Source organism: Panthera tigris, chromosome E2 (genome assembly GCF_018350195.1).
Source record: "Panthera tigris isolate Pti1 chromosome E2, P.tigris_Pti1_mat1.1, whole genome shotgun sequence".
Lineage (NCBI taxonomy): Eukaryota > Metazoa > Chordata > Mammalia > Carnivora > Felidae > Panthera > Panthera tigris.
In genome coordinates this window covers 36886200-36906986 of record NC_056674.1, presented here as the reverse complement: position 1 = coordinate 36906986, position 20787 = coordinate 36886200, and positions in this window count along the sequence as shown.

Genomic DNA, 20787 nt, shown 5'->3' with positions numbered 1-20787 from the left:
AAAAGGGGATTTACTCTTGGCCAGTTCTGTATAAAGTACATTTCTCTATCAAAAAAATATGGTTTTCTTAGCCAACCAACTGCTCTGTAAAATTTGGGATATGCTTCTATGGCAGGGGGAGGGGGGGATTGAAGTAATTCAGTAAGAAAATTGTAACTAAAAGTTCTATTATTCAGTTCATATTAAAATTGAAATGAAATGAAAATATAATAAGACTCAAAATAAATTTGAAGTATGAATATAACATGAACTATTAGTAATAATAATATTTTTCCCTGCTAGAAAGTGAATAAATGGAATACATTTCTCATTCCATTTCTCTCTCAAGCACTTCTACATGTATTGTTCCGTGAGGGATTTTTATTGTCATTTATTTTCAAACTTCTGACCTTGGTTTCCTTGACTGCAAAATAAGGTTAATATTTCCTACCCCATTATACCTTTATGAGAATTACAAGAGAATTACATGTAAATTAAATACCATATAGCCTCGCATTTGGTAGGTGTTCATTAAAGTGTATTTCTATCAGGTCGCCTTTGTCTTAAGTACTATAAATTATGTATGGCATAATCCATAACCTTTTAGTCTTATTTAGAGTGGGGCAAAGAGAACCAACTGCTGTTTTATCATTTGAGAGAAAATGGCAAAACCTAAGAAAGGAAGTCTTCATTCTGAAAGCTTAAAGGCATCAATTGATCCATTTTTGTCAGCAATGTCCCTCCTTTTAAAGAGGATCAATACAGCAAGATGCAGGAGACAATCTCTCTTCTGATCATTGATGAAGGGAAACGTTAGCTATACTTTTTAAACATATATGGCTAGCAGAGAGAAATAGGGAATGACACTTCAGGGTCCACAGTAGAGGAACAAAACGGAATGTTTGAGGGAAATGCAAAGGGACTATTAAGGGTGTCTCACAAATCAAGCCTTTGTTAGGTGTCTGTGACTGTGAAGCTGTCAGGATTTGTTTAACTAATGACTCTCACTTGTTAAAATTTTAACCATCGCTCCTTTTGCCGCATTTCAAAAGACTCATAACATTCCTTTTATTATTTGTTTCCTGTTTGACAATATGATTTCGCATGAGTATCTCTTATCACTTAACAATATAAGGACAGTTATTCAACTCTCGGACCCTTCATCCTCCATTCTAGTTTAGCCATTTGTTCTTGTTCTAGCAGACAACTTCTGTCCTCTTCTCTTCTACTTGAAGTTCTAGACTTCTTCCAGGATAAGCAAAGCACGCAGGGACTGAGGAAGTAGACTGGATTTAAGAAGACGGAATGTCAGGTGTCATTTTGGGGCACGTGGTCAAACTGTTGAAATAGTTGAACGTTTATGGAAACACTCTGCTAAGAAATGTAGTTATATCACCTTATTCAATAGCCATTATAGTCCTGTGAGATAACAATTATTTTCATATTCATTTTGTGGACAAGAAAACTATGCCTTAACAAGGCTAAGTAACTTATTCAATGTACACTATTGGTATATTTCCAATAACCGCTGGCTATTCTTTGAAAATAAGGGCTGTGAGACAACTTTATAAAGTTTCATGAAAAAACCTGTAAAGCTTTTGGGTTTCCATTTTATAAATGAGAGTTAATTAATTTGCCTAAGTTTGCACAGCTAAGTAAGTGACACAAAAGGATTTGATCACAAACCTATATACATTTGATCTTAAATCTGCTCCATAGTTCTTGACTGTCATGTATCTCTTTTGGTATCTGCCTGTTAATGGGTATTGTAAATGACACAAAAAAATGATAACATTTTGTCCTTTCCCTCAATATGCTTAGAACATACCAGGAGAAATGGCTTTGATATTAAAAAAAAAAAAAAAAGTCTAGAACCTAATGTATTTAGTGAGGATGGTCACCAGACAAAAACAGCAGAGAAACTATGAGATCAGATGAGAGAGGAGAGATTTGAAAAAACCTGGATGAGAAATGGGTAGGCCTCCAGCCATTCTCTTAAGTGATAGGATTATGTAAGAAGATGTGTATCAGCAATTATGAAATAAATTCAGAGAATTGACAAGACAGCCATTCTAAGAGAATGAAGCTCTTCATCCATAGTGATACAACTTTAATACTTTAGTCTCCATCTATTAAGAGATTTAAATAATGTTGATAATGGTTGTTCTGAAATTTACCTTAGGCTTAAAAAGAAAAAAAAAGGTTTGTTGGAAAATTTTGGAATGAAAACAAAAATACCTGGGATGCTTTTTAATGTCTTTGATATTTTTAATTACCTGTAAGACCCTTTAAAATATTTGCATATTACATTCCCTTCAATATAGAAACTGCATTTGAAAAAAATGTTAATAATATAATAACTCTAAGAAGTGCTGTATCGATGATCCCCTAGTTGTTAATAGGATTTTTACTTTCCTGGTTGTACTAACTTGGTATTTTTGAAAGAGTAAAATGTGGTGATTGTTCAGACCTGTTTAATCCCTGCCTCTTCTACTTACTCGCTTTGTCTGCAAACCTTTGGAAATTATTTCTTCACTTGCCAAAAAGAAGGTTTCACATTCTGAGGATTAGTGGATTCAATGAAATGTATATATAGAAAGGAGCCTGGTTTCTAGTATCTAGAGACATTTAGCAAATGTTAGTTCTTTTTCGTTAGGCAAAATGCCTGCTATTATGCCTGGCAGTTATTGGGGATTCAAAACATATAGTCCTCCTAACTCTCCCCCAAATTAATAGATAATCGTTAGCAGAGAAATACTTTCATGTTACATATGTGATTTCCATGCAAAGGTTGAAGCACTCTTGATTCTTCCCCTCTTCCTCCTCATCAGCATTATGATAAAGACAAAGGAAGATTCTGCTTTCTCTCCTTGCTGTCAGCTGTGAATTAGAAGAAACACTAGTTACAAACTGAACAAAACACACATCAGCAGTGAATAGTAAATAATGGAAGTTATCATTATAATTAAACACCTGCTCAGCCACGAAGTCGCTGATTTTAAGTTTAATGAATAAATGAGGCACTCTGCTAATATTTTACTTTAATTTTCTGACAAGCATAAGATAAGGGTATCTTTTAAAACTTCATTGGATGGGGCACCTGGGTGGCTCATTTAGTTAAGCATCTGACTCTTGATTTCAGCTCCAGTCAGGACCTCACGGTTTCATGCGTTCAAGCCCCAAGTCATGCTCTACACTAACAGCATGGAGCCTGCTTGGGATTCTCTCTCTCCCCTCTGTCTCTGCCCTTCCCCTACTCATATTGTCTCTCTCCACCCCACCTCAAAATAAATAAACTTTAAAAAAAATAAAAATAAAACTTCATTGGAGAAGAGTGAATTTTCAGCATATTTATCTCAAGGAAAGAAAGATAAAACAATTTAGAGAACAAAATTTATAAATAGGGGAAGAAGGACCTGTGATGAAAAAGAAAATATGGCACCAAAAATATTGATGACCTGGAAATCCACTAGTTGTTGTTATATAGTAAAGTTTTAAGGAGAGAGAAAATGACTCAGATGTCATTTGATATTATTTGTGCTGCTTGATGGACTTCTTTGCAAGAGAATCATGTAATTCTCAAAATATGCATGTGAGTTAATCTTGCCGGTTTTAAGTGTCCTAAGGGTAAGATGAAAGAACAAAAGAAACATAAATGGAGAAGAAATACCTACTTGCTTCCAGGCACTTTGTATCAATGATCATTACATGAGGTAAATACACTTGAAATTGACTCAGAGCTATTTGACATATTACTCAAGATCATAGTGTTAATTCATGAAGACTAAGGGTTAACACCTAGGTAAGTTTCACTAAATCCATGGTTTTCCATGATACGCTTTGCCTCCAAGAAAAAGATCTGGTCTGTGGCTCCAGGGTGGCTCAGTTGGTTAAGCGGCTGATTTCAGCTCAGGTCATGATCTCACAGCTCTAAGGTTTGTGAGTTAAGAGCCCCATGTTGGGCTCTGTGCTGACAGCTCAGAGCATGGGGCCTGCTTCAGATTCCGTCTTCCTCTCTCTGCCCCTCCCCTGCTCGGACTCTGACTCTCTCTCTCTCTCTCAAAAATAAACATTAAAAAAAAAAAAAGACCTGGTCTGATTTGCCATTGGTTCACCATTTCGCCTTTTTCTCTTAAGAAGGTCTAAGTGCTTACATCACAGAGATTAAACACTAACTATAGATGCACATAAGAGAGCACTCCCAAACAGATCTCCAATATCCACTCAACAAATGTACCAAATAGGATACCTGTAAGTCTGGAAAAAAAAAAAAAATCAGTGTAGAAGAGCAAGAGGACACTGTCAATTCAAATGCTGTCCCGGAGGGAGAGAGTAAAGGACAAGTTTGCCTGGCCAAGAGTTAAAACTCCATTGGGATAGAAGCATCTCATTAAAGGTCCCTGACACGGCTGCACATTCAGCTCACATCACAAACCTCTTCAAGCCAAGTTCTGAGAACCTGGCTTCTGTCTAACTTGATTATATTGCTGTTAGGGCAAATGTGAAAGTCACTTCTCTAGGTACTTAAACAGTCATTTCTTTTGTCCTTTTCATTTGCACATAGGCTTTCGTGAGCCCTTCTACTGAAATCAGTACTCCTGGGTGTGATCTACATTGTATTAAATTAAAGCTGGAATCCTGAGCCTTCAAGATGGAAGGCGTGAGACTTACCTACAGTTAAAGAAAACACCCACATAATTTTGTTCTTTACCCTTCCATAGGTGAAAAGTCTATCAGGTACTCCTCTTATTCAGATGGATCCAAAAAGCTTCTGATCTGATAAGTCTGCGGCAATGTTATTGGAGCAATAGAGCCCATATTTATCATCATGTTATTTAGCAGATTGCAGCTGGATACTTGTCATCCCCTTATCTCAATCTCATGCTTTGTGTAATTTTAGTTTAGTGTGGTTTAGTTTTGATTCGAAGTCAGCTTGTCCACGACGGCCTAGCTGCAGTCTGAAGTCCCCTAAGAAGTGGGGTGGGGAAGGAGAAAGTAGAGAAATAGCATTTCAAATACAGTCTCATAATTAAAGATGGTTTTTTCTTCTTAAAAAGAAAATACAGTTTGGGAGCCACTGAATTACTACATTGATCTATTTTAGATATCAAGGAAATACATTACATTGCATAATATATCATATCATACCTATGGTTTTATATTAGATTGTATTTTGGTCCAGATGATTTTTCAGGCACAGGGCCACACTCTTCTCTCCACTCTCTCTGCTAGTTTTAAACAGAGTTATAATTCACATATAACATTATATTTTAGGTATACAACATCATGATACGATATTTGTATCCATGGTAAAATGATCACCGTAATAAGTCTAGTTAATAACATCTACCACTTTATACAGTTACAAAAATATTTTCTTTCTTGTGATGAAAACTTGCATGATCTACACTCTTAGCAACTTTCAAACACTATGAACTATACTCAGCAAGCTGTACATTAATCCCCCTGACTTATTTATTTTCTAATCCTCTCTTTTTAGGTAAGAATTTTCTTATAAAATATAAGGCATTATATACCCAGTTTTGATATGCATACAAACTTATTTTGGGGGGCAGTACTTAATACAATGTCAGGGGCACCTGGGTGGCTCAGTCAGTTAAGTGACTTCAGCCCAGGTCATGATCTTGCGGTCAGTGGGTTCGAGCCCTGCGTCCAGCTCCATGCTGACAGAGCTCGTAGCCTACTTCAGATTCTGTGTCTCCCTCTCTCTGTGCCCCTCCCCCGCTTGCGCTCTGTCTCTCTCTCAAAAATAAATAGACATTAAGAAGTTTTAATACAATGTCAGAACCTGCTAAAGTCTATTAAAAGATATGCTTTCATTGTTATTGGTATAAAACAGTGTTGGTATGATATTGTGACTAATATTTTGCATTAAATATGTTTTTATTATGAAATTATTGTACACAAAATCAGTGCCCCTCCCAGGTGCAAGCCATGTAGGAGATGGCATTTGACACAACCCATGAATGATGTGAACAATTTCAATTAGTGCTGCTTTCAGAACAACTGAAAACTGGCTGGTGTTGCAGTTGCTATTAAGGGCCTGGCTGCTCCGGGAATTTTTTTAAATGTTAATGTAGCAACAAAATTGCCACTTATCTACAGTATGTAAATATGAATGCATAGCATCAATATCACCACAATGCTGCTGGACTTATTTTTCCAGGAATAGACTCACTGTCAGTTTTAGATTAATTTTAATAGGAATTAATGGCTCCTTAAATAAATTGTTGATGACAAGCAACACTTTCGGAATCAAGTATTCTCAGATCGGTGTCTGTAACTTGGAGCGACATCTGTATATATTTATACCAATAGCTCATTAACTGACTCATATTTTATTTAAAGAGTCAGCTTTATGGCATATTGAGGATTTTTTTTTTAAATATATTGAATACTACTACAGGCAAGACACTACACTAGGTACTTGACATCCTTTCAGTCAAATTCCTTAGTATCCGTGTGCAACAGAAACTACTGTCCTTGTTTGTATTACAGAAAATGAAGGAGAGCAAAGGCTCACGTGTCACTGCAGGACACAGTCGAGGTGGTCAGCAATGGGAAACCTATTTCAGAAGTAACTATTATTTGTTGTTTCTCTGTTATATGCCAAGTGTTTCATAAGGGGCCTATCATTCAATGTCCCTAACCCTGCACGCAGAGATATGCTTTTCATTAAAAGGTATTCACCTCTGACTCCTTTTTTATACATAGAAGAATCATCAGACAATTATCATCATGTGATATTATGTTGCGTTATGATAACCTGGCAATGTGGCGAGGGTGTGTGTGTGTCGGGGGGGGGGGAGAATGCCACCCTGTTTTTACAGAGATATCTTTTGAGTTATTAACATTCATGATTTTTATAGCTGATCACAACTCAACATTTGAAAACTTTGTATGCTTGGAGTGGTATATCATAAACAGACATTTCGGAAGGTCCCTCTAGGCACACAAGAGTGCTTCTAGTGAAGTGAATGCAACTGTATTTGCATGTACCCTAAATATCTCTAATTTAACTGACAGAAAAATTGTCAAGGCAGATGTAAAGTCAACCATGCACTGGTTGGTGATGATGGCCTCTGTCAGAAATATGCTCCTAATTCACAGACTCCATCCCTGAGAATTTATTTTTAATTTTTGTTGTGTTGTTTTACAAAATTTCAAATTCTAGGCCCTGGGCTAAGAAAATAAATGTGTCCTGTTTATGCTTAGGCAGCCAATTCCAACATCCTTCATGGGTGGCATGGATAGTGCCTCAACCAGAGTCCCAGGCATGGCAGTCAGGCATCACACTGAACTTGAATTACAGTTCCGGTGGTAAAAGTTCAGAGCTTTATCCACTTAGCAACCGTCTTTGTTCCATTCATTCCACTTTATTAAGCATGGTGAAAGTTTTATATCCCTGATGTCTTGTTTCCTTTCCTCTCTACCAACCAGACCATCGACCATATACAGACTGACTTACACACATATGTATACACACCAGCATGCAAACCTCCTCCATTTAAGCTAAAGATGTTCATGCATGCAAGGCTTTTTTTTTTTCTTTAAATTAAATCTCTAGTGCTATCACAGCCAGAGAATATTCTTAGTCTCTCTAAAATGAAATAATGAGTCCACTACTTTGGGAAAAGACGGAAGTTTTTTAGACCTTTGGGTTGAGCCTCAAACTAACATTTTGTTAGTATCGTGTGGCAGGAGAGTGACATGTACACTGTGCAAATGATCTTATGGAATATTCAAAAATTACTTTTGAAAGTTGTATTAAAATTCTTCTTTACAAAGATGAGACTTTTCTTTTTTTTTTGTAGAAGCTAAGAAAGTTAAATAATCACTACATCTTGAGTAATGGTGGACCTGGAATCTGAATATACTTCGAGGTTACTCCAAAAACACACCTTTTGATTTAATGTAGCACTTTGGGAAGATGACAAACATAAAATAAATTGAAGTGTAAAAAAAATGAAAAGAAGAAGATTGTTCTTTAATTCCCCAGAGCTCAAATACTCTTATTCAGAGTAGGTGGCAATACATCCAGTAGTTCAGACTCTAAAAGGAGAAACTGATGATTATTTAGAGACACAAGGCCCATCATTATCTTTGTAGTCACGTTATTCTTACACTTTATATACTTTGTGTGCGTGTTGTGAAGTCAATTTCACACACAGAGATAATGAATTATCTAACAGATAATGATTTCAAATGTTCTGGATGTTCATTGCTCCTCGAGATCAGTTCTCTCCCTGATCTGCTCATCCTTCAGGCCTGGCATATGTGGATTGTACCGACGAGGCCTCCTTGCCCTCTGGAGTCCCACTGGACACATCCAATGGGAGGACCCGGCTGGTGATGAGAAGGTGGGAAGAGATGGAGATCATGGTATTTATAGTCTTGCCTCCCTCCCTGCTGGATCTAGGTTTAGAAGTCTGTATTTGACCCGTTTTGGGTGGTCCCTCTGCTATAGTTATGGCAATTCCCAGGTTACAATAATTTCTCCTTAGACCACAGGACAAGGAATGACAATGCCTTCTGTTATTTCTAAATCCAGAAGATCTTCTGTACTTTGTTCATTTCCTAAAATCTTAGTGACACTTCTGTAAAAGTCCTGTCATTCAATTCTCTTTATTGCTTTTGAATATGTTATCTTCCCCCACCTCCTCCCCCGCCCCCACCCGGGATCCTGATACAATTATTACAGAAGACCTTAGATGAAGTTGAAGAGAAAATGCTGAGATTCTTACATTCCTACTAAAACCCTATAACAAAAAATATAGATGAGGTGATCACCACTGAAAGAATGCTTCTTGAAAATTATTCTATACAGTACTTTCCCTCTAATCATAAATATATTTGCAAATACAATATACATGCATGTTGCTCTCAAAAGCATGGTTTTTTTTGAAAGTTTAATTAATCTATATAGAAATTTGGGTCACCTGGGTGGCTCAGTTGATTAAATGTCCGACTACAGCTCAGGTCATGATCTCACAGTTCATGAGTTCGAGCCCTGCACTGGGCTCTGTGCTGACAGCTCTGAGCCAGGAACCTGCTTTGGATTCTGTGTCTCCATCTCTCTCTGCCCCTCCCCACTCACCCTCTGTCTCTCTCTCCTTCAAAAATAAACAAACATTAAAAAAAAATTTTAACCTATATAGAAATTTCCCTCAAATAAATATTTGTAATCCTAATAAATAACCAATTTCACATTTGTCCTAATACATACACAACATGGTATTGTGTTAAAAATAGAGTCCAGCTGGGGCGTCTGGGTGGCTCATTTGGTTGAGCGTCTGACTTCAGCTCAGGTCATGATCTCACAGTTTGTGGGTTCGAGCCCCGCGTCGGGCTCTGTGCTGACAGCACAGAGCCTGGGGTCTGCTTCAGATTCTGTGTCTCCCTTACTCTCTGCCCCTGCTCTGCTCATTCTCTGTCTCTCTCAGAAATAAACATTAAAAAAAATTTAATAAAAAATTAAAAAAAATAGAGTCCAGCAAATAAAAGTAATATTAGAAAGGTTGCAAATATTACTTGCATCTCTTAGGGAATATTAAAGGAGATCCCATTTACATCCCAAAGCAGCACTTCTTCATATACTTAAAAAAATTTTTTTTTCATGTTTATTTATTTTTGGGACAGAGAGAGAAAGGGGGGAGCAGGGAGGGGCAGAGAGAGAGGAAGACACAGAGTCTGAAACAGGCTCCAGGCTCTGAGCTGTCAGCACAGAGCCCGACATGGGGCTACAACTCACGAGCCTTTGAGACATGAGATCATGACCTGAGCCGAAGTTGGCCACTTAACTGACTGAGCCACTCAGGCACCCCTTCATATAATTTTTTTTACACTCAAATTCTCTCTCTATCCGACACTGCTCAAGCCACTCACTTGCTTAGACAGTTATTCAACATATAAAATTTTCCTTGAATTTCCACCTATGCAGACCTGATCTTTTTCTATCCTTATTTCTTCCTGCTTCTCTGTTATCATCTCTCCCTCTCTTTCACATAATCCATCCATGTTATAAATTCCAAATTATATCACTCAAAATCATACCCACTGATAGAACTCATTTAAATGGGTAGAGGAAGGAGAAAGATGACTGGAAAAAGGTGGTTTTTTTTGTTTGTTTCTTAAGTTCCTTTTCTAGCAGAAAGTGTGCTATTATGTCAGGATAGAGTGTATGTTGAACAAACATTTCTATGTGATTTCTGGGTTTTTTTTAATGTTTATCTATTTTTGAGAGAGAGAGTGTATGCAAGCAGTGGAGGGGCAGAGAGAGAAGGAGACTGGGGATCCAAAGTGGGCTCTGTGCTAACAGCAGAAAGCCCCATGCAGTGTGCAAATTCACAAACTGTGAGATTATGACCTGGGCCAAAGTCAGAGGCTTAACCACCTGAACCACCCAGGTGCCCCATAGGTTCAAGGTATCCAGAGACAGTGAAGATCCATCATGGAAATGCTACAGACTGAGAAAATAATAGGTCTCAAGTTTAAAACCAAAAAGAAAAGTAATTAATAAATAAATAAATAAATAAATAAATAAATAAATAAATAAAACAAAAGTGAAAAGTAGAGAAGAAAAATCTGTATTTGAAAAACTAAGATATAGCTATGGATGACATTCTGATAAATGTGTCCAATAAACAGTCATATATATTCTATATATCTGCATATTATGTATGCATATATAAGTTTTACATTGACCTGTTATTTATTTATTTATTTATTTAAACTCCTTTTGTGTGTGTGTGTGTGTGTGTGTGTGTGTGTGTGTGTGTGTTTTAAGTAATCTCTTTGCCCAACGTGGAGCTTACACTCACAACCCCAAGATCAAGTGTTGCATACTCCACCAACTGAGCCAACCAGGTGCCCCGCACTGACCTGTTATTTTAAATGCTTCAAAATGAGATTTTTAATTGTTTTAAAACATTCTGCTATAAGGCCTATTATAATTTATTTGCCAATTTCCCTCCTAGACATGTATGTTATTTCAATTTTTAAATACTATATCTGTTACTAAAATCAAACATTTATTCATATATATGATCAGTTCTCTGATAGATTACTAGACAAAGATATAGTGGTTCAAATATCAGAATATTTTAAGTCTTATGATTTGCATTGCCAAAGGGATTCATTTCTAGAGAGATGGAATCAATTCACATTTCTACCAGCAACATGTTAGTGAGGCTGTTTCTCCATAAAATCTCCAGTCATTTATCAGGTGTTAGTTAAATAAGGAAGAAATGGCATATTGTTGTTTTCATTTGCATCAGTATAAAGTTTATTATCTATTTCACAAGCTTATTGACCATTTAGAAATTCTTCCATTAATATCCTTTGTTTATTCCACTACTGGAAAAATTTTTATTAAACTTTATGATGCTTCAAATTAGGGCATTATTTCTTTGACATAATTTTTACATTTTTACATTTCTGTGGTTTCCTGTCAATACAAGGTTTTTTTAGCATTTAGCTTTCTACCCAAATATGTTTCCTAATAATTTCATCATAACTATTGTAAATTACTATTATTGTCCCCAAATGTGTGTGTGTTTATCTGTATTTGTTTTCACAGATGTCATCTTTTTCACATATAAACTTTTTATTAATTAAACACTGTTGATACATAATATGAAAGAGCAATATAACTTGATGTCTAACTCACCCCTAAGTTGTAGAATTTTTTTAATATCCTTTACTGGGTTATCTATCAATATTCCCACTGATTGTGATAGATCCTACCCTGTTTGTCTGTTTTTTAATATATGTTTCTGTATCTTCCAAATAGGCTGAAGTTCTATTTGTTTTGTTCTATTGATCAGTTAGGTTACATGCATTATGTCTCAATTTTCTAAATCATTTCCACTTTATAGTATGTTTTTACAGCTGATAGGAAAACAATCTTTAGTCTTTTTGTTCACAAAATCCTCAATATTTCTGTTAAAAAGACTATTTTTTGTAATACTTTTATTAATTTCCAAAGGCTTCCAAAGACTGAGATTTTCAAGTTTCTACAAATTAATACATACATATACATTATATATTATATATATAATTATATTTATACATATGTAAATACATGTTGTGTGTGTGTGTATACTAATGATGCTGGGTATTCCGCTACAGATAGATTCAAGTTTTTTCCACTTCTTCATGTATTCTGTTCAATCTCTTGTAAAGTCTGAAACAATTTTAACACATATTCTGCTATTCAGTTTTTGTTGAGGATTATTCTTAGATAATTCACGTGATTGATATTCTGGATATTTTTCATTGCATTGTAAACTAATTAGGCAGAAAAATAGAAATTTTTTTTAATTGAACTTATCCCTGATTAATTTACCAAACAAAAATCTATTTGAAAATAATTAAATATCCTTTGAAGAATGTCACCTGTAATTATTTTTTGAGTATTATCACCCATATTTTCTAGCATAAAACATAATTCCTGTACAAAAACAGAATTCAGAATGATTAAATACACAACTCAACAGACAAATGACTGAGTGCATGAATGAATTCTACATTTTGTTAAAATGGTCAGAATTTCCAAAATGCTATTAAAGATAGTATCCTAACCCTTATTGCTTTAGTTTTCCATTTTATTTTATTTTATTTTATTATTTTTTCAAAGTTTCTTTATTTTGAGACAGAGAGAGAAAGAAACAGCAATAGAGGGGCAGAGAGCGAGGAACAAGAATCCCAAGCAGGCTGTGCACTGTCAGTGCAAGGCCCGACATGGGGCTCGATCTCACAAACGGTGAGATGGTGACCTGAACCAAAATCAAGAGTGGTATGCTTAACCTACTGAGCCACCCAAGTGCCCCAAAGTGATGTCTCTTTGGTGATGGAGTACCTTCAAATACTGCATTCAGTTTCTGGAGTTTGCAAACCTCCTGAAACACGTTAATATATAACATGCATATATGCTTTACCCTGTTAACAAAAAAAAGAGGTTTTAAAAAAATAAATTTAGCAAAGGAAACCTATTTTCCCCCAATCATTAAAATTCCAGGATATATTTTATTACCCTAAGTATTATTTTGGCTATTGGTTTAAGATTAACCTTATTTATCCTTTTATAAATGAAATCTAAGGGAAAAATTACTATTTTGTGAGAAAGGAAAATTGACTTTATAGATCACATCATATTATTCCATCAATTACTTTGTTTATTTACCAATGAACTATTGATTTTCTCTAATATATTAATAAATTAATATTAAGATAATGCTATATTCCTGTATTCATCTCCCTTAATTATGTAGGGTCAATACTTTAACAGTATAATTGTAACAAATGTTCTGGTGTTTGATTTGGTACTTTTACAACTCTATAATTAAAATTGTTCTAAGAGTTTTTGTTGGTTTTATTTTCATACTAGTCATGTTAAAGTCATAAATTATAGACAAGTAGATACAATCACTTGTAATTTTATATAACATGGTGATTATAACTTCATTGTTTGAAACTCACAAATGTTTCAAGCCTTCAGCTTGGTTCACAGTGTTTCTTAGATAGTCTATTAAAATTTCCTTTTTAATTTTCATATCTTTTGTTCCATTTTTTGCATTAATCTCTGGTGTCCCCCTGAGTATTGTCCTACTTGAATATTACTTCCTTCTAACCATTCATTTGGATTGTCTGTAATGTCAAAAGTCTAATGTAGGGTCTTAATGTATCAGAGGTGAAGTCAGAGGATCATTTGAGCTCCCTCTACAGGAACAACAGCACAGTCACCCTTCAACAGCACTGTGATATACTGCTTATTTACTTAAAGGGGGAAAAAAGTCGCTGATTTCCAAGTACTTCATATTGCTTATTATTAATGCACTATACTTTGGTAGCTTTTTTCCCCCCTGAAAACCATTCCTTTAAATGCATGTATCCTATTTCTCTGGAACTCGTGATGCAGCCCTCAGGTATCTGACCCAGTATGGAATATGAGTCCTTCCCTCTTACATGATTAAAGAAAAATGTTTTCCCTTTTCTTTGGGATTATTTAACCAGGAGGAGGGTGGAACTCTAGAGGTGACAGTAGCCATCTTTTCTGGCATAAGGAGAAAGATGATCTGCAGGATGAAGTCAGTAAGAGAGAAACAATGATAAGAAATAGATGGAGACAGAGTCGCCTGGTGGCTCAGTTAGTTAAGCCTCTGACTCTTGACTTCAGTTCAGGTCATGACCTCACGGTTCATGAGAGCCCACATGAGGCTCTGTGCTGACAATGGAGAGCCTGCTTGGGATTCTCTCTCTCCCTCTCATTCTACCCCTCCCCTGCTCTTGCTCTCCCTCTGTCAAAAATACATAAATAAACTTAAAAAAATAGATGGAGACAAAAATCTTTGAGATACTCACTTCAGTTCCTGGGGCTCCAGTTTCTTCAGCTCATGCTTGGATTCTGTGTTATTTTTTTTCTTTCCAGTTTCTTCTCAGGTACAGAAGTCCATGCATTTTCTTATGGCTTAAACTTGGATAAGTTGGATAGTAGCTACCTGAAATCAAAGAGTCCTAACTTTTGTCAGACATCTTTTAAATGCCCTGTTAATAGATATTGATACAAATTATACAAATTCATAGTGACCTCACTGATTTCTTCTTTGTGTAATTAACCTCTCCCTAATTTTTGAATATTGAGATCATCCTTCATCTTCAAGTTTATCATCTTATTCATTCTCCAAGGTTACTTAGAGATTTGTAAGAGTATCATCTAGATGTCAAAAAAAAAACCCCTTTTCCTACCCAAAGCAGAGTGACGATATTGAAATTTGGTGAAGAGCACTTAAATAAGTTAATAATAAACAGACCGGCAAGGAAACTTTCTCAAACACCTATAAGGCAATACCTGCTATACTCTCCTCCTGGCTCGTCTTCTCCCTCACTCCTGCCATACCCATTTCTATGATCCTTTCGACCTGCCCCAAAATTCTGCGATTTGCAATTTTACTGCACATTTTTACTTAAATAAAATCTTTGGCAAGTGTTTATTTTTTCAATCTGTATTTAAATTCCAGTTAGTTAACATACAGCGTAGTATTAGTTTCAGGTGTAACATACAGTGATTCAACACCCAATGCTTATCACGACAAGTGCACTCCTTAATCCCCATCTCCTATTTTAGCCATCCCCTCCCCGCTCCTCTGGTAACCATGAGTTTGTTCTCTATATTTAAGTCTGTTTTTTGGTTTGCCTCTGTCTTTCTCTCTCTCTTTCTCTTTCTTTCTCTCTCGTACTCTGTCTCATTTCTCTGCTTAGCTTGTATTTTTTAAAGGTGTTTTTTTTTTCAAAGTAATCTCCATACCCCATGTGGGACTTGAACTCACCACCCTGAGATCAAGCGTCACTTGTTCTTCTGACTGAGCCAGCCAGGTGTCCCTGTTCATCTGTTTCATTTCTTAAATTCCACATATGAATGAAATTATATGGTATTTGTCCTTCTCTGACTGGCGTATTTTATTTAGCATAATATTCTCCAGTGACTCCATCCATGCCTTTTCAAACGGCAAGACTTCATTCTTTTTTATGGCTGAGTAAATATTCCATCCTATATGTATATATATCCCACATCTTTCTTTATCCATTCATCACTTGATAGACACCTGGGCTGTTTCCATAATTTGGCAAATGCTTAATTTAACTGAAACCACTGACCAGTGCATGTAACAGGAAAGCAATAAGGTTTCTGACTTACATTATTACAATAAATTTATTTCATCCTACTCATGAATAATGAAATATTATAATTTGCTCTTAACATTATGTCTAATGAAAAAGAAAGACATGAAGGAAGGAAGGAAGGAAGGAAGGAAGGAAGGAAGGGGGAAGGAAGGAGGGAGGGGAGGAGGAAGGAAGGAAGGAGGGAAAGAGGGAAGGAAGGAAGGAGGGAGGGAAGGAAGGAGGGAGGGAAGGAAGGAAGGAGGGAGGGAATGAAGGAAGGAAGGAAGGAGGGAGGGAAGGAAGGAGGGAGGGAAGGAAGGAAGGAAGGAGGGAAGGAAGGAAAGCCACACTGTAGACTTTCCACCTCAACTTGGCAGCTGTTTCAGCCTTAATTGCAGTGGGTTAGGGAAACCTTGAAGCACATGGTGTCTTACAAATGAGCGTTCTTTAGTCAAGGTGGCATGTAGGTAGTGTGCTTGCCTGCAGGACTAACAATTATACTTGCCTGATCTGCATAACCTATCCTTCCTTTTAGAGAAGCTAGGGAGAGACTACTCATCTGTCAGGTCTTAATTTTAAGGTCATCTTTTCTAGAAGTTCTCAATGCTGCCACCGACTAAGTTAAAAATGTAACTTATATAAGCTGCATGGCATATTATGAATATTCTTACCTGTAAATATGTATTCAATAACCTTCTTCCATATTAGACTATAACCTCAGTGAGGTCAGGGACCATGTCTGATCTATCTAGGGATTCCTATATATAAAATGTGTATTTTATTTCTTTATAAAGAAATACCATGGCTAGATTTTTTGATAGGGGTACATAGAGATCTATAAGCACAAAAGTAAAAGCTCATTTTTTAATACAAATAAATGAAAATGAAATGAATATTTTCACCATGTGGACTCTGTTCTGAAAAAAGAAAACATAACTTTTTTCACATTTACATGACATCAAATCAATTCCAAGAAAATATTTGGGTCTATAAGTGGAGCATATACAATATTAATTCTTTCTTAATTAATTTTACACAAATGCTCTGTAATGGGAACATTAGGGAATGAGTTGTCTCTTGTTATTTTCACTGCAAATGTTAAAAGTGAATCTACAATGCAAATATTCTTTCAGAACTCTGAACTATGTCCAAATGTTTTCTTTGAGGGTGGGGTAGAGTGGATATGCAGACAGAGTGTAAATACCAACCAGTGAAAGCCTCTTTCTTGGCACTTGCTTATGGAGGTTCAACTGCATGGACATTAAGAAAGGAGCAGGGAGTTAGAAGTCAATTCACAGCAGGAAGATTGCTACTTATGTTTTTCAATTCATTCGTGTGTGAAAGAATATCATATCATAAAATGAACCATTAGAAAGCCAGAGAATGGAGCATATGGGAAATAAACTCCTGAACCAGGCCAAGATACTGGTGTGTGTGTGTGCGTGTGTGTGTGTGTGTGTGTGTGCGCGTACAATGTGTGGAATCTAGAAATCCATTTGTTCTCTGCTCTATATATGCCACCTATGTTTAAAACCACAAAAATTCTGAAGAAGATATTGCCTGTGTTGCAGGGATGATGTCATTCTAGACAGCCTATTTCAGGATCTCAAAGTAAAGAACTCATCTCTAACCTCGCATTTAGGCAAACATATCTGAGCAGTACAATCTAACAAATATATATTTGTCTATGTTTTCCCATTATTACTCTCTGGGTATTTCAAAATGGAAGTCAAAGTCATCTACAAAGGCAATTCAGTGAACTGTCAATTTTGGTAAACAATTTATTAAATCAGTGTCATAGTAACTGGGGAATACTCCAAGACTCTATCCTCATACTGACCCATGTACTTACCTCATAGGGCTTTGAGAGTTGTAACCTTGTTCAAGGCAATTATCCTAGACCTTCTAGCTCTGCCTACTTCCTGGGACTCTGTTCCTAATTATTCTATGTCTGGATTTATTGCTGGTCTCTTATTCTTCTCCCAGCTTACCCCAAAACATTGTGTTATACCTAGCTTCCATTTTTTTTTCATCTTCAGTGCATGCTTTTTTACATTGTTTGAACCATACACCATCACTTTCTAACTGTGTGAACTGTTAAAACCAAACACAAATGGAGATCAGGCTTGAAAGTTCCCCCAAACAGACAAAACCAGGTTAGGCATAAAGCAAAGCTTAATTTAGCTTATTTTGTAAGAAAAATGAGGCTGACTTGACCTGGGTCACTTCTTGCTTATGCCTCAGCAAGTCAAAGGTGAAAATTAAATCCTTCCCCCAAATCCATATGAGGTAACCATTAACCAATTCTCTTTCATTTAAGACAATTCTAACATTGTAACCAATCACTGTAAAGAATAAACATTGCCTGCACCCTATGTTAGTTACTTTGGAACAATATACATCTGACCCTCATTCACATTGTGGTTTGAGTGTTCCTGGTTTGCAAACCATCTTTTGGGTGTGTGCACAATAAAATTCTTCAAATGACTACTCAAATGATTCATTGGTTTTCTGTTTTTTATTTACTTCTGATAGAACTTACAAATATCAATTAAGCCTTCCCAACCTCAATTTTTTCCAATTTGTAAAGTTAGTATTGTGCAAATTACTCTACCATAAAATGCAAAATAAACACCAAGGAAATCTGAGATGGTGAATGGTAAGTTTGAATAAATTGCTCTCCTTCTCTACTGGCTTAATGGGGTGCTGTAACAACAGTACCTTAACAAATGCCCGTTTCCTCCTGGTTAATGACCACCCACCACCCCAGATTCTACCAGGTCCTATATAGGGTGTGGTGGGGATGGAGGCAGGGTAAGCAAGATCACACATGTGATGCAGACTCACATGTTCTATTAAACATTCTATAGAAAATTCTGTTAAAAATTAACTACAGAGTGAATCTGAAAAATGTGGAAAGGAAGGAAATGATAAATATGAAACTGAAGTAGCTTTTTAAAAAATGGAGACAATCAACTAAATGTAAAATTGATCCTCTATTTTTTTAAATGTTTATTTTGAGAGAGAGAGAGAGAGAGGGAGCTGGGGAGGGGCAGAGAGAGAGGGAGACAGAGGATCTGAAGCAGGCTCTGCACTGTCAACACAGAGCCTGACGTGGGGTTCAAACCCACGAACTGTGAGATCACGACCTAAGCAGAAGTCAGATGCTTCACCTACTGAGTCACACAGGCACTCCTGAAAAATATTTTAAAAATCTGAATAGATCCATAGTCAATAAAGAAAAATAACAAAAAATAATAATACTCTCTTAAAAATAAACAAATAAATATCACTAAACCCAAATTGTTTGACAGACCATAAATCCTAGCAAGACAATCTAAAATCTCTACTACTCTATTTTGTCCAGATTACTGTTTCAGCTACAACTGAAAACCCAGATATAGAAATGCAGGCATTAGTCATTGTGAATTATTTTAGGGGTAATGATTTGCATACACAAAAAAAGTGTTCAACTTAATGTGTTTACATTAAATGGTTGACACTGTCTCTTGTCATAAGATGCAGGCTTATTCATCCCCAAACCAAAAAAAAAAAAAAAAAAATCTTCTATTCTAGAAGAAAGTCGAGTGAAGCATTATCTCAAGTGTTGTAGTAAGTACTTGCATTAACATAAATACTTTAAGAGAAAAGAAAGCAAGGGTATGGCATTATCCCCAAGAGAAGAAAATGTGTGTTACTATAAAAATATATACAAACTAATGTAGGAAAATACAGGCAGACTGTGGGAGACCCTAAACAGAGAAGGATTTAAGAGAGAATTTCAGAAAGGAGGTTTTGGTTTTTTTGCTTTTTGTTTTGTTTTGTTGTTTTTGTTTTTGATTTTTAGTTTTAAAAGATAAGCAGGAATTTACAAGTTAGGAAAAGGAAAAGCTTTGGAAAAAAACATTGTAGAGAAATGGAACATACTGAAGAAACATGAAAAAGCATGGTGTTTGAGGTGTGGGTTAGACACACTTCCCAGAACTGACTGATGCTTCCTTAATGATCACAACCCTATTGCTATGTATTTGATTATGCCCTGCCCTGCAAATTCCCTGCCAAGGCCTGAACCCCAAAGGTGACCACATTTTGAGATAAGATTTTTAAGATATAACCAAGATAAACAAGAGCATATGGGTGGGGCCCTAATCTGGTAGGATGAGTGCTTTCTAAGAAGAAAAGAGAACAGAACTCCCTCTGTCTCCACAATGAGGCCACCATTGTAGCTGCTGTCTACAAACTAAGGGAGACAGCTTCAGATTGACACTGACATTGCCAGCACCTTGATTTTGGACTTCTCAGCCTCCAGTACCATGAAAAATAAATATCTGTAATTTAAAGCGCCGGACATCCGGTATTTTGTTATGGCCGTGGAAGCCAACTAACACACTTATCAAAACTGTACTAGGTGGGGTGCCTAACTTTTGATTTTGGCTCAGGTCATGATCTCACAGCTTATGAGTTCGAGCTCTGCATCGGGCTCTGCACGGATGGCTTGGGATTCTGTCCACCCCCACCCCCAGCCCGACCCCACCCTTCTCCTGCTTGCTAACTGTCTCTCAAAATAAAGAAAAGTAAACATTAAAAAAATGTACTAAGTGAAGAGATTTAGGAGAAATAATTCAAATGACCCTAAGTATGGGGGGGTCAGAAAGAGTCATCAAGGTGAAGGAGCTGGAAGATGTGATTGGGTCCACAGAATATTAAATGTGGAGGGGTTCTTAGGGACCCCATTTTCAGCTGCTTCATTTTACGGTAAAGGAAATGAAGATACAGCTTTGCCCACGGTTACTTCTAAGGCTACTGACAAAGCTGTGGGAAGCACTTTGATTTTCTCTGTATGTGTAGGGACCCCTTCCTCTGGAGAGGATACAGCAGTATAGTATCACTTATGCTGACAATAATTCTATTTTCCTCTATACCCATGTGAAGTTCTGTCCTTTTTCACTCTTCCTGATACAGCCTGATGCCTTCACTGAAGCAGGTGATTAATTACCAAGAACTATCAAACTCGGCAGAGATATCCCCTAGGCAAAGGCTGCCTTTCTGCCTGAAATGCCAATCTTGGTGAAGGTCTGAGACACCCCATGTTTTCTGACATTCTCAGCTGTGTGGACCCTCTGCCTG